The 13,043-nt window shown below is 49.7% G+C and overlaps 1 protein-coding gene across 2 annotated transcripts in view; it reads left to right on the top strand.

Annotated features, from left to right (window-relative positions):
- The window catches only part of CHD9 (chromodomain helicase DNA binding protein 9), a 184,272-nt gene that overhangs the window by 23,132 nt on the left and 148,097 nt on the right, over positions 1–13,043 (top strand). Inside the window, exon 1 of one of the 2 annotated variants that reach the window (XM_054696866.1) lies at positions 5,096–5,169. The exons of the other annotated variant lie outside the window; for it this stretch is intronic. The gene's annotated coding sequence lies outside the window, so the exon portion shown is untranslated. Of the gene's footprint in view, positions 1–5,095; positions 5,170–13,043 lie in introns of those variants that run through there. 2 annotated transcript variants of the gene reach the window in all.

A 13,043-nucleotide genomic window follows, 5' to 3' on the forward strand; every position in this document is an offset into this window, starting at 1 on the left:
CAGCCGTGACCTTTTCTCGACCTTCCCCCACCCCCGCCTGCATGTGGTTTTTCATTTATTTAAATATATTTTTAACTGCACACGTCGCATGTGACTACACGTATCATAAAATATTCAGGTAGGAGAATAAGCCCCCCCCTTGATGGCTCCCCAGTCCTGCTCCTCATCTCCGAGGCCACCTTTTTGTCAAATAGCCCTTTTCATTCTAGGGCCCTTCAGCTGCTCGGTAATAGCCCCCCCAGAGGGTGACTGGGGACCCCAGCCCCCTCTCACCCTCCTGTAGTCCGAGGCCTGTTCTCAACAAAGCAGCATTCGTCTTGGGGGCTTCCTCAGCCCTTTCCTAGCAACCCCCCTGGGCCGTGAATGTGTACCCCCACTCACCCGGCACCATCCCGCGATTCCCATCCCTGCAAAGGAGACCTGCTGCCCACACTCGGAGACAGACAAGCCAGATTATTCCCTGGGTAGAAACTGAGGTTTAACCATTTGCCAGAACTATCTGCCCTTTCATCCAGTCCCGCTCCCCTTAAGTGCTGGGCTGTGGTTCAAGAAGTGCATCATAGGGCGATTTCATTGTGGGGTCACATCCCTACATGGGGAGGCCCACTGCACCCCGAGGCTCTGGGATCAGCCTGTCAGGACCCCATCATGTAGCAGGGCCTCGTTGACCAAAACGGCCTGACTTAACCCGTGGCCGTCTTGGAGTCTCAAAGAGTGAAAAAGATGTCAAAATCCAGGCGTTCCCACGGTGGTGTCTAGGGCACGGAGCTGCCAGTGCCCCACTTTGGGAGGCGAGCCTCCCTCTCCAGTCACTTGGGTGACAGCCTCGCCAGTGCCCTTGCAGAAGCACTCCCTCCCCCGCATCACACGGACCCACCCGCCACGCCTTCACTGGACAGGCTCAGGTATGATGGGCTGTCCACTTGGGGCCCCAAGCCCTCTGCCGGGCGCGTAGTCAGGAGGCAGTTCATGTGGGTAATTATTATCCCCATCATCATTATCTCTTTCGCCCAAGAGGTGTATTTACTGAGCACCTACTATGTTCAGCCCCTGTCCCTGATCCTGGGAGTACAACAGCAAGGGGAGGGCTTGTAGGCTCGTGCAAACGTCCCCTTTCTGCTTGATTAGCACTTGGCTCTGCGTGTGTCAGGTGGTCCTCACTGGCGCCTTTAACTCAGGCAGAGGCAACCCCGACCATCCCGGCTGTGTAGACAGGAAGCTGAGGTTTAGAGAATAAAGCAACTGGGACAGCTAGAAACAGACCGGTTGTGACTTGATCTGGGGTCTCTCTGACTCTCGCTCTGTGCTGTCTCATAATAAGCGCTGATGATTGTTCTGGGACATGGGCATGGGGGAACAGCATCAGAACCCCAAAAACAGGAGCACAGAGGACAGGCAGGACTGGCCCACTTAGCTCTGTCCATGAGGTCAATCAGGGGGCTCTAACCAGTGTGCCTCTGCCTGGCGCCAACCTTGGGGCCTCAGAGGTTTTTATTTTCTTTTTTTCAATCAAAAACTGCTTGCTGTGGCCTACACCCCAGGGAGCCCAGCTGTCTGGGAGCACGTCCCCAAGTCTCCCCCCAGAGCGGGAGAGAGGGTGACTGGGATTGTGGGCTTGGTGGCCAAGCCTCACCTTCTCCTGGTAGCCCGGAACTCCCTGCTGGAAAGGGGTTCTCTGCATACACCCAGAATCCCCTGAGTCAGAGTCTGGCAGGACAGGGCCCGTCCAGTCTGAGAACCGCACACACAGGAAGGAAAAGTCTGACCTGGAGGAAGTGGCAGGAACAGACCTAGCAAAGGCCCCCAGAAAGGGCAGAGGGCCAGTCACTGTGCAGAGACACCCGCAGCCTGAACAAGACTCGTGGACCCTTCCCCAGCCTCTCACAGTGACAGCCCAGCCCTGCCCATCTGGCCACGTGACCATTCTGAACCTGCCGAGTAGCACCTGACAGATGCAGGGTCCCCCCCCCTCCAGGGTCAGCTCTGCCTGTCTTCATAGTCATGCACAGCTCCCCGCCCTTCTGCAGGGTCCTTGAGGCACCCTGTTTCTTGACACACCTGCACCCCTCCAAGGTGTACTCAGGCCAATTCCAAGAGCTGATTTTTTTTTCTTTTCTTTTTTTTAAGATTTATTTATTTATGCATGCAAGAACTGGGGTGCAGACCAGAGGTGCAGGACTCACCAGAGACAGAGTGGGGAGCAGAACAGGCAGACTGACTGAAACACACTGCTGAGGGGAGCAGTGGGGAGACAGGAGAGGTCTGCTTGCCATGTGGGTAGCTCCCTGGCTGGGGATCGAACATATGCTGCAGTGGCTGCCAATAGCTTCATAGTACTGAGACTTAACCCCTTGCGCCATCAGGGAGGCCCAGACTCCCTAATTTTCCCCAGCAAACAGGTTATTGAATGGTTTTCACTGCAGGCTATCCATTTTCTTTGACTGTCCGAGCAGGGTTTACCAAGGTCAGTGGTTCAGTGGGGGTGACCCCCGGAGGTGACCACAGGCATGTAATGAAGCACTTATACTTGCACTTCCCCCCAGTTGGGACCATGTCATAGTCTTGTTCAACTCTAGTTCCCTAATACCTAATGCAGTGTCTGCTCCTTCATCATTTTCATCACTATCATAACAACAGTAGTAAAAGGTAACATGTATTGAGCACTTAACTTTAGTTGTATGAGCTCATTTAATCATCCCAGAAGCCCTATAAAGCTAGGGGCTGCATTCCCCCTGTGTAAAAAATGGGAAACAGAAATTAAGTTTCTTTCCCAGAATCCCACAAATGATGGGCCCGAGATCTGAGCTCTGGCATCAGACCCAAGGCTTAGCCCCTATGTGATAGACGTCCGTTAACCCTTGAATGACGTGCCCTGACCAGAACTGTTATAGGACAGGGAGAGGGGCAGCCCAAACCCCACAAACCTGCCTATTCTAAATGGGTTCTGCCATCCGCCGCATCAACACAAAACATAGGAGACTTTAATGGGAAGGAACTTTAATAAAACTAGGAAACAATACAGGTAAGGCAAAGAGTCTAGTTTCTAAATGAAGCACCCAAAGTGACCCGTCCCCTCGTGGGTACAAGTCCATCCATATGGGATTGGCCCAGAGCAAGGCCCCAAAGCCTGCCCCAAGTCTAAAGCATTTTCCAGTGGGGACCCACAGAAAAGGGTCACAAACAACCAGACAAGCCTGGAAGGAAAAGAGCAAAATCAACATCAAGATAAAAGCTGCCATGGTCCCCTCCCCACGGGTCTCACCCACATCTGTGTCACCCAGTCCACGACCAAAAGACAAGTGCAGTTTCTTCACGTGTCTCTAGGCTCCACGCGCCTCCTCCAGGTCTCCTTCTGGCTCCATCCTGCTTCCTTCCTCAGTCTCTTCTGCTGCTTCTCCTCTTCCTGCTCAGCTCCACCCTCCCTTGGGTGGGGCAGGGAACCTCCCCCTTTCCTGGGGACCACCCTGTTACAGAACCACCAGACACTGTCACACATTTCTTTTTTATCTCCCATTAGGTCTATTTAACATGCACCCACATTTGGGTTCTGAATGAAGCATAAGAGATTTTTATAATTTGGACCTCCCTGGTGGTAAGAGGGGTTAAGTCTCAGCATTATCAAGCTGTCTCCAGTCACTACAGCACGAGTTCCATCCCCAGCCAGGGAGCTACCCACATGGCGCAGCAGTCCTCTCCTGTCTCGCCCGCTGCTCCCCTCAGCAGTGTGTTTCACTCAGTCTGCCTGTTCTGCTCCCCACTCTGTCTCTGGTGAATCCTCTCACCCCCCCACACCTCTGGCCTGTACCCCAGCTCTTGTATGCATAAATAAATAAATCTTTTTTTAAAAAAATAGATTTTTATGATTTTGCTGTAGTAAATGTAACTCATTCAATTTAGGACTGATTATCTTTTCTCAGCGACCATTATGTAAACTTGAGAGCTCCCCGGGATAGATCTAACCTGCGCATTATTCCCAAAGGTCAGGAAATGTTTATGAATTCCTCCTCGATCAACAATTCCCCGAACTCCACTCTGTTTTTTCTCTTACCATCTCACTTACTATCTCTAACTATCTTAGAATTCATTTATCAATGTATCTGTTATTTGCCCACAAGTACGGGAATATTGGTCTTATTTCTGTCTGTGTGTTTAATTGGTTTAGCTTATGTCTCCCTCATGCCTAGAACCGTGCCTGGCACAAATAAGTTGCTCAAAATCTATTTGTTGACTGATTGGAATCAACATTTGCTTCCAGAATGAATGGATAACTGAGCGAATGACTGAATCAGGGAATGAGCGAGTGGGCCAGTGAATACTGACTGAACGGCCATAGAAGACCAACTCCATTATTTTGATTTCGTGGCGTTATTTTTTTTTTTCATTTTTGGTGCCAGTAGTGTTTTCAGGTTTCAAACCTTTCTACAAGTCTGGGGAGCCTGAGGGGTTTGTGTCACTCTGCCTAAAACACAGCACAGCCCTGAAGATCCAAAACAATGTCTTGCTGTCTTTCCTTTCTCTCTTAAAAACCAGCATCAACCATAAGCAGCCCCAGATAAGACTGGCAATGAGGCAGGAAGCATTTAAAAAAAAAAAAAAGAAAGAAAAGAAAAACTCCTGGCAGTTTTAATATAGCAATATTTCTAGCAATCTGCAGGCAGGTTCAGTGAGCTCCATTACATGGAGACAACACATGTGACATGCCTATAACAGGCCCAGACCCCTGGCTGTTTTTACTTCCAAACTGGGGTGCACTAGATAAACGCAGGCATCAGGCACCGTCCCTCCCAGTCAAGCGTCTGTGGCTCAGTTCTCAGAGCTGGGCCAGGCGAGTAATTATAGCTTCCCTCTGTGGTGTGCAGGGCAGGAGGCTGATTTAATAAAGGAAGCCTGCTGTCTGTCTCCAGCCTGGCTCTGACTCATGGAACCAGGGAGTCCCAGAAACGCGACCCACAAGGGTGGTGAGCAGCTGGGGGGGTGGGAGGTGAGGGTGACTGGCAAGTGAAGCCCAAAGGCCTGAGAATGAGGAAACTCCCTGCTTGGCCTGGAGGAACCTGCAGCTGGAGCCAGAGGAAGTGAGGCTCAGACAGAGCAGCTGCTGTTCCAGCAACTGCAGCCGTCACCGCAGCCTTGAAAGGAGGCCCCTGTGTGCGGAGATGTAAAATAGAAAGGGTTCGTAATTTTCATATTCAAAATTAATTGGGGGGAAAGCTGAATTGCCGCTGCCAGGGACAGCCGCTTTTGTTTGACAGTCGGGGGTGGGGGGGCTGGCTTCTTCTAGGGGGGGCTGGGCTGAGGGAGTGTGGGGTGATGAGCGTTCTGGGCACCCGGTTGCCCACTCGGGCGGGGGACGCGGCTCGTGAGGTCCTGTGACCCGGGAGCGGCCTCAGCCGCTGCAGCCCCGCCTGTGTGGATCTGGATTCCACTTCAGAAAGGTCACCAGAGGTCACGGTATCCTTCCTGCGGCCTCCAGCAGCTTCTTCCTCCTCCCCTGACCGTCAGCCAGACAGAGACAACTTGACCTCCTCCTCCAGGCCCCGTGGGGCCGGAGATTCCGGCTCCCACCCCTTCCCTTCCTGCTGAGTCACCACCTCCCGGTCAGGTGCTCCTCCCCGGGGCCCTCTGAGAGCACCTTGACCTACATTCCGCCTCTGCGTGACAGCCTCGGCTAACTGTCCCGAGAGGGCCCGCCAGGCCGCGGGCGCCGTGCCGAGGCGGCTGGCAGCCCCAGGCAGCAGACAGGCACCCCGGCCGTGGGAGGGGGTGCCCCTCCTCTGAGAAGGGGAAGGAAGACTGGACAGGCCTGAAAATGGAAAGTTCGGAGGAGGAGGCTGGGCGGGCAGCCGCGGGGTGGTGAGTTGAGTCAGCTGGGAAAGCTCCAGCCGCTCGGTGGCTTCCTCCCCACCTGCCCGGCCGTGGCCCCGTGCCAGGCCCCGCTGCCCGGGCGGGCCTGAAGGACAGATGCAATCCCGGCCCCAGGGCTGGGTGATGTCTGCCCACGGCCAGGGAGAGGTGAGAAACTGCACATCGCGGGCTGAGCCTCGCTGACTCATCGCATGATCCAGCCAGAAAACGCCCCTCGCCCTCCACAGGAACCAAGTTCCCTCCCCAGATCACCCACAAAATGGCCTCTGCTTATTTCATCTGTGGGTCCCCTGTGCAGCTGCCGCCAGCGCAGGCTTTGTGTCCTCTGGAGGGGTGGAGGGTGGGGGTGTGGGGGTGTTGTGGGGGGGGAGTCAGGAGAGAAGTGCTCAGAATGGAGTGTTAAGCCGCCTGCTCGGGTGCCAAGCCTCCCAAAGCCATGTGAACTGAGATCACAGCTCCTGTTAAGACAGAGCGGCTCTCAGCCTGGAGTCCTTCGTCACAGGCTGGTTTTACCAGTTAAGTAGCCCCGTGGCCTTGGCCAGTGGCTGAAGTCTCAGTCTTCACTGACACATGGGGGTTTCACTGCAGCCACAACACATCAGGTGGCGTGAGAGTCGGGCATGTGTGTGTCTAGGACGGTAACCATATATAATGCTGCATAGCTGTGTGCTATCTTTCTTCTAGATTGTTTACCCGCCTCCCCTTCCCATCTGAGCAGATTATTTTTTGTTTTATTTTATTTATTTATGCATACAAGAGCTGGGGTGCAGGCCAGAGGTGCAGGGGTGAGAGGATTTCCCAGAGACAGAGTGGGGAGCAGAACAGGCAGATCCACTGAAATCTACTGCTGAGGGGAGCAGTGGGTGAGACAGGAGAGGTCTGCTGTGCCATGTGGGTAGCTCGCTGGCCAGGGATCAAACTCGTGTTACAGTGGCTGGTGATAGTGCTGAGACTTTAACCCCTGTGCCACCAGGGAGGCCCCTGAGTGGATTATTTTATTGAATGTCCCAAGCCTGGGTGTGTTTATAAGTGTAAGTAGAGGATTCTGGTCTGTGGCCCACACCACCTGAAGGTTAGCTGAGCCCGAGGGGTAGTTAAACATCGTTTTATTTCTTGAGATCAAGAAAGGCTGTGCTCGTATTATCCTTTGGATAAAAATCTGCCCATCTGCGTTAAGTCCAATCTCATAATCAGAATATAAATTTACACACCTACGGCCTGGTGCACAGCGGGCGCTCGGTGGCAGGCAGGTGCAGGAGAGATGGGTGGGAGGGAGGGCGGCAGGAGGAAGGAAGGCAATTAGGAAATAGCAACAGAGCTGGATTTACCAGGAGGCTAATTAAATGTAAACTTAGGACCCTTCACTTGCTGCTTCCCATCCAAGACGTGTAATCTAATTTTTAATTCACAAAACCTTTCCAAAGAGCTCCTAGGATTGCAGACTCTTCAGGTCCCACCACACCTGGATCTGCCCCTGTACCTTTGGTCTCCAGGGGACCCAAACTTTGTTCTGGGTGGGGATCCTGTCTCCTCCGTGAACACCACACCTAAAATTGGCAGGAGGATCCTGTGGGCACTAGGCAAGGTCAGCATCCTAAGGAATGAGGCCCAGAAAGACAGCATGTGGGGAGTGAGCAGGGTGATTGGCCAGTTCCTATTGAATATTGAGGAATCAATATCACACTTGTAAACACACTCAGGTTTGGGATATTCAATATTCAATATCGTGGAATCCTTCGTGGGACTCCTGGAGCTCTTCGTCTCTCAGTCTGCAAGGGCATTGCACAGGGCAGTGGTGAAACAGTGGCTTGTGATCTGGAATCCCCACCCCTCAACACTGGTCCCGTCTGGTCCTCCTTGGCCTCTCTCACTAACATGCTGTGTGGCCTCCGTGGTGTCATGTAACTACTCGTTGGGCCTAAATTTCTCTGCATTTAAGATAATGGTAGGTGACTTCAGAGTGCTCCGTTCAAGCTGCCCTGTTCCCCACTGTATAATAGTTATTATTATTATTTAATGATAATTGCAAATTGACATAGTACTTAGAGATGACAAAAAATGAAATACCCGGTCGTTAACATAAATTCCCCAGGTCATCCAACTAGAAAGTGGCAGACTTACAATTCAAATCACTCTGAGGTCTCAAAAAATACTTTCTGATCAGTAGGCTTTGTTTTTTAGAACAGTTTTGCAGAAAAAATTGAGCAGATAGAGTTTGATGAGTGAAAAAAATCAAAGAATGAAGTGTCCCTCGACTGACCAAGACCATATTCATTACCCAGAGTTCCTGGAAAGGGACCCCATGCTTGTGAGCTCTCTGTGTCTCTGTGTGCAGTGTTTTATTTGTTTTTTTAAAGATTCATTTGTGTATGCATACAAGAACTTGGGTTACAGAGGCCAGAGGTGCAGGGGGTGAGAGGATTCACCAGAGACAGAGTGGGGAGCAGAACAGGCAGATCTGCTAAAATCCACTGCTGAGGGGAGTAGCTGGGTGATAGGAGAGGTCTGCTGCGCCCTGTGGGTCAACTCCCTGGCCTGGGATCCAACTGATGCTGCAGTGGCTGCCAATAGCTTCACAGTGCTGAAACTTAACCCCTTGCAGGGAGGCCCTGCACGCAGCATTTTACACAGGTTACCTCACTGATTTCTGACAGCCACTTGAGGCCAGGAGTATTAATCCCATTTTGCAGTGAGGAAACTGAGGCATGGAGGCCAGACCTGCGGTAGGTCCTGTTGCCGTTGAAGAGTCGGACTAGAAAGTCCTGATAGGTCTGAACCTAAAGATTACATTTGCCCCTCCCCCAAATCTTCATAATTACCATCGAGGGGTATTTTATCTTGTATTTAGTAACCTAAGTTTTTTTTCTTAGCATCTTCTAGGTTTAAAAATGCTTTGTATCCATTTTTATCTTTAGTCTTCACTGCAGCCCAGGAAGTAGGCGAGGTAATTCTGATGATTCACTGCATTTCCTCCCCTGGATGCTACTTAGTCTTTAAAAAGTCAAGGTCAGGGCCTCCCTGGTGACCTAGGGATTAAGTCTCAGCACTGTCACCACTGCATCCTGAGTTCCATCCCCAGCCAAGGAGCTGACCCACATGGCGCAGCAGACCTCTCCTGTCTCACCTGCTGCTCCCCTCAGCAGTGGATTTCAGTAGATCCTGCTATTCTGCTCCCCACTCTGTCTCTGGTGAAGCCGCTCACACCCCCCCCATACACTTCTGGCCTACACCCCAGTTCTTTTACGCAAAAATAAATCTTTTAAAAAAAGGTCAAGGAACGATGTCAAGGTAGCATCAGGACGGAAAACCAATCCATTGCTACCTCCTCCCTGTTCCTCCCTTCTCGCCAAAGTACACTTCCTTTTTCCATGTAACCTGCCCCCCTGCAAGCTCACTCCTGCTGAGCCCACACAGAGGAAATACCTTCTTTGCTCTGAGTCCTGGAGGGGTTGCCCCTCTTTCCAGGGGTTAACTGAGAGTTTTTCCCAAACCTCAGCTCTGACTACATTTAAGTCTTTCCATACATGTTTGGCATTTTATCTGCATGTTGTCAAAGCCTGGAGGAAATGGCTATTGGGATGTTTTCTTTTTCCCATGTATTTAACCAACACAGACGGTGGGGGGTGAGGGGCGATGGGCCACTTTCAGACAGAAGGTGGTGTCTGATTTTGACCTCACAGCCAGCAAGGGCATCATTGTCAGTGCTGGAAACCTATTTCATGGTGGCAGCAAAGAAAGGATTTCCCCCTGCCTCGGCTCTCAGGCAAATAAAAATATACCTCTGAAGCAATCAGATTATCTGCCGCCTGGACAACCTCTAGCTGGAGGCACCAACTTACTCCCCCAGAGCAGAGGGGGTTTTTCTGTTGTTGTTGTTGTTTTAATTGATCTACCTATTTGGAAAAAAAATTCCAGAAATGGGTCAAGAATATTAAAGGAACTCTCGTTTTTTTTTTACACCTTAGATTACGAAGGGTTTAATTAATTTTATTTAATTTTAATTAATTCAATTTTTTAAACTCATTTAATACAATTTCGTTTCTCTTTAACATGTTCATAGTTACTCGAGTAAGAAAGACATTAGTTTAGTTCAAAATTCAAAAGGATCTAGAACAAGGGGTCCCCCCCACTGCGTCGTGTCCCCTGGTTATCATATCACAGTGTCCTTTTTAGTAGAAGCCAAAAATTCAGTGTGGTTTGTACTTTCCAGAGGGATTTCATGTGTGCTAGAAAATACACTTCTGTGCATGTGTTCTTGCTTTGTGTTCTTTCCCCGTGGTCACACATTCGTTATTCTGGACCTTGGTTTTCTCATTTGAAATCATTTTAAGTCAGTGCACAGGGTGTTCTCATTTCTAACAAATGATTCTCTTGTATCCGTTGTGCGGGTGTTCCATGGTTTACTTAACTAGCCTGCTGAGATGGTCCCTTAGGTTGTTCCCAACCTTTTGTCACTGCTGAGTAAACTTGCACGTATGTTATTCTTTGGAATAGTTTGCAACTTTTTTTATAGATTTTTTTTAATAGTCTCAACTTTTTAAAAAGAGATTTATGTATTTATTTATGCATAGGAGAACTGGGGGTGTAGGCCAGAGGTGCAGGTGCAGGTGTCTCACCAGAGACAGAGTGGGGAGCAGAACAGGCAGATCGACGAAATGCACTGCTGAGGGGAGCAGCGGGCAAGTCAGGAGACGTCTGCTGTGCCCTGTGGGTCAGCTCCCTGGCCAGGGACCAAACTCAGGCCACAGCGGTGACAGCACTGATACTTAACCCCTAGGCCACCAGGGAGGCCCCTCGTTTGCAACTTAGCAACTGGAATTGGGATTCTTCTCTGAGATTATGTTGGGGAATTTGATAAACACAGCTTCTTGAAAGGCAGTTTGCTTCTTGTCTTCATTCCCTGCTCCTTTGACCTGGGGGTGGAAGACCTCATCTCACATGCTCCAGTCTTACATTCTCACTGGTGATTGCTCTCTGGTCACAACGTGATAAAAGCTTTTCCGAATATTTTCTTGTGCTGAAATGGTCTGTTCATCACCCTTCCCCTGTACCCACCTCTGCTCAGCACCCTGGAGGGGTTAGTTCAATACAAATAGCTCACGCGAGTCTGGAATCCACTGGGCAGTTTGTATTTGGATGCTTGTATTTGGGAAATGTACCCAAGTTTCCCAAGTGTGTTGTTTGAGGAATTTAAAGAGGCGTAATAAAAAGGTCCAACTACTAACCCAAAAATGATAAACAGCTATTTCCCAAGAGATGGCTGGAAGGCAGTGTTCGGAGTTCAACAGCCAGGAACATTCTCTGCTTCTTTTTCGAATTAGGTCTCATTACATGGATTTACTAGGACACATTTCAGATAAAGAGTTGAACTCCATCCTTGTTAGTTCAGAGGAAAGGAAGAAAGGCTCATAATCTTGTTAAAGATGGGGCTGCCCCAGCAAGCTCGCTCCCTCCCTCTCTCTCTTTTCCTCTCACACCCCCCCCACCCCCCACCATATATAGCAGAATTTGAAGGGGAGAAAAGGCATCTCATTCTGTGTCCCTCCACACTGTCCTGCTGGGGAGCAAGACTCAACTGCCCCTTAGGAATTGTCCTTGTTCCTCCTGCACCCAGTTGCCCAGTCCTGGGGATGATCGTGGGACTCTGGACCCTTTCCTCCTAAGTCATGGTGTTCACTGAGGTGGCCTGAGATGCAAGAAACAGACTGATGTGTGGTTTCATAACGCATCTCCTGAAGGGCTTGGGGTGTCGGGAGTTGTGCTGTAGCTAGTGGTATAAATGGGGACAGGTAGGGAAGCAATTCTGGGATTTGTGGTCTGTTCGCCTATGGTTAATTTAACAGCCCTCAGAAAAATAAATGAGTCAAGAAACTGAAAGTTTCCTCCTTAATCAATGCGGGAAAGCTGCATTATTTATGATGATAGAATATCTTTTGAAGGTAGGATGTCCTCTCTGCTTCCTGGATTTACCTGTGTTTCTATAAGTTCAGCTCCATAGTATAAGCTTTAGGTCATGGCGCCCAAGCTCAAATGCCTATAAAGAACAGACAGTAATGGCCTAGCAGGCAGGGACTGGTGAGGACTGTGACTAACAAGAGTGTGCCTGCCTCTACTAGCTCCTGGGATTGCTAGCAAGTGGAGGTGAGGGCTTCATATCGCTAGAATTTCTCATGTCTCAATGGATGCTGGATGTCCAAATTTTTAGGCCAAATCTCCTGATTTTACGTGTTGGCAATTTCTTCAAGATGGTGCACATCAATTAATGATTTCGGATATAAACATAATTTTGGTGCCTCGTGGGATATGTTGTGGATGGAACTAGAAGAAATTATGCTCAGTGCAATAAGCCAGAAGGAAAAAGAAAAATATCGGATGGTTTCACTTACAGCAGGAATATAGGGGAACCCAGTAAGACCTCAGTGTAAAAAAATAATAACAGTACAAAGCATAACAAAGCAAAAACAGACAATTGTAAACCAGAGCCATCCTGCTTGGAGGAGGGAGAGGGATCAGAGGGAGGCAGGGAGCAGCACAGGGGACTGAGGTGATGGTGCCCGGGTGCCTTGGGGAAGGAAACTCTATGGGGACTACACCTGAGGGGGTGGGGGAAGCCAGTATTGTTTAAAAATGAACAATGATGTTAAAAATTTAAAAATTAAAAAAAAACCCATAAGAGTAGGTTAAAAAAAAGTAAAGAAAGGAAGGAAGGAAGCCAGCGGAGGGACAGCTGATCACCCTGACATTTTGAGCTTTTAGGAACTTGTTCCTGCCAAGTTGACCAGGTTCATTCTCCTCTGTTTGACCAGTGGGTGATTTTTTTGGAGAAACGATTAACATTTGAGTAGTCACAGCGAAGTGGGAGAAAATTCTGAATTGAGGTCACAGGCCAAAGTTGCAATGTTGGTTGTTTCACAAGCTTCCCGGGGCAACCTTGGTAGATCCCTCGGCCCTTGGGGGTTTAATTTCCTCATCTGCAGACTGTGGGGCTGGGCTGAAGGGTTTTCAGACGTGCCTTCACCAGGAGGGGGGACCCCGGGGCTTGCAGAAAGGCTGCTCAGCCTTTGTTCTGTTTTCTCTTTGGGGCTTCTGCTTTTCTGTTTAAGATCTTGAGCTTCTGCTAAAAAAAAAAAAAAAAAAAAAAAAAAAAAGCATTTTTTTTTTTTTAAGAAAAAGTTTCCCTG

This window comes from Talpa occidentalis, unplaced genomic scaffold, assembly GCF_014898055.3.
Source record: "Talpa occidentalis isolate TD23 unplaced genomic scaffold, MPIMG_talOcc4v2.1 talOcc4.17, whole genome shotgun sequence".
Lineage (NCBI taxonomy): Eukaryota > Metazoa > Chordata > Mammalia > Eulipotyphla > Talpidae > Talpa > Talpa occidentalis.